Source organism: Salmo salar, chromosome 08 (assembly GCF_965601325.2).
Source record: "Salmo salar chromosome 08, fSalSal1, whole genome shotgun sequence".
NCBI lineage: Eukaryota > Metazoa > Chordata > Actinopteri > Salmoniformes > Salmonidae > Salmo > Salmo salar.
The window spans coordinates 22,405,001-22,407,195 of NC_138298.1; positions in this window are offsets into that span (position 1 = coordinate 22,405,001).

Here is a 2,195-nt window from a genome sequence, read left to right on the forward strand (position 1 = left end):
AGATAACTTTGTGACATCTGCTGATTTTGATTTTCTGCTTTATCTCACTAACACGTTCTACACGTCTTTCACCCGGTAGACGGTTACGGAAGATATTTTCTTTAAACAGTCTCATTACAACCAATTGAGGAATGGTTTAATCTAATCAGGGAGGCAGATAGAGGGAGAGAAACATGCTCAGTCATTCTCCACACACTTTTGAACCGCTGCCATCCACTTCACACAGTCTTCACTCCTAGACTGCCAGGACATGACAAGCGAGGGTAACTCCTAATGCAACACGGAGGGGCAACGCTGTTACATCCAATGCCTGTTTGCCTGAGGCTGATGTCGATGCCGCGCAGGTGCTTGTACGCGTCTACACATGCATATACACACCCTCGCATTCAAACGCACACGTGCACACACACACGGACAAACACACATGTAAATAGTACTCAAGCGTATTGAGCTGGTCTTGCTGTTTTGATTTTGTTGTCCTTGATGTCTCTTTTATTTTTGCATTGTTGTTTTCTTTTTTAATTTGTATTTTTCTTTTTGTTGGTGCATTGTGGGACTGTGGCTTGAGTGGGGGGGGGGGATGTAAGGAGAGATTTGTTTTTCGGGGGTGGGGGGGGGGGGGGGTCTTGGATGGTTGGTGGTCTGGTGGTTGGGAGCTTGGGCCGGTGACCGATAGGACGCTGGTTCCGGTCCCTGTTTTGACTTGGTGGGAGTTCTGTCGATGTGCCATTGAGCAGGGCGTTGCTCCTGTGTGTTGCACTAGATGGGAGTCTATTAGATGACTAAATGTAATGTACATGTTGAGTGGCTTCACTGCATGTAGATTGTATGTTTTAATATTCGATAAATCAAAAAATTATAATCAAAACATTCTAATGCAACAAGGTTGTGTGTGTGGACATGTCTGTGTGTGTGTGTGGACACGTCTGTGTGTGTGTGTGTGGACACGTCTGTGTGTGTGCAACCTGGTGTGAGTGTATGTGCGTTTGTGTGCATGTAATCGTGCATGTATGTATCTGCATACACACTTGCTAGAGTGTACATGAATCCATGTATTTCTGTCTAGGCATCTCTCCAGACACTACAGGTCCTCAACAACAAAAACCCCGTCTGGAACAGAAAGAGGGCAATCTATATTACTTTATAGTATACATATAAATCATATCCATGAGGTATTGAGCGCATATTCTCCAGTTATGGCCGCCCCACAACAAAAGCAGTTAAACACTTGGCCTGGCAAAGTATCTGTGAAAGGCCCGGGCCGAGGAACTTTGAGTGATACAATTTATGCGTCCTTAGCTGCCTGTGGTAAAAACGCATTTTAAAGCTGGAGTCTGTCCAGTGGTCAATGATGCTGATTTATTAGGAAAGGGAAGGGATAAGAGGGGGTCCGACGGGATTCGTTTCCTTCTAAAGCACTTTGTTTGGGAAATGACGCAGAGAGAGGTGGGTATGGTGATGTCTCTCCCAGGACACATTGCCCCTCCAAGTACAGTTGCATCATCTGCATAGAAATAGATTGGGTAGAAATGCTTGGTTGAATGCAGAACAGGCAGAGCACAGAGAGAAAGCTGTGGTCAGTGGAATACTCCAAATGATTCCGTCCTGATTCCCATCTGGTCGGCAAACATCACTTCTCCCATATGTGATAACAGGTCTATGGATTCCATTTCTAGTTCTGTCTCTCTAAAAGGGTTACAGACAGGAAATGTTTAAAGACATTTTCAACAAGCAACACTTGAAAAATTGTGTGTGTGTGTGTGTGTGTGTGTACGTGCGTGCTCCATCTTTACTGATTCCTTTGCCGCTGCCCAAGGAGAGCTTATGAATTTTACATAGGTGTGCGCTATTACACACACACACACACACACACACAGACACACAGACATAAGCATTCCCTAGTGTGGTGCCCTCTACAAGAGCAGCATGTCAACCACCCCCCTTCCCTCCTCTCTCTCACACACACACTCCCTTGCTCAAGAAGGGGCCATCTATCTCTACTCTGGACAGAGGCAGCAGGAGCCAATGAAAATAAAGTTAGTTTGTGCTGCAGTCACCACATTACCAGAGCTGCAGCGAACCCACACAGCCATCTGGGAACCCCTCTGGTGTTCAGCTGCACGCCTGCCGGTCCAACCCCAATGCTCCCCTCGCTCCCTCGCCGCCGCGCCACTGCCAGGGCACCAATCGTTAAC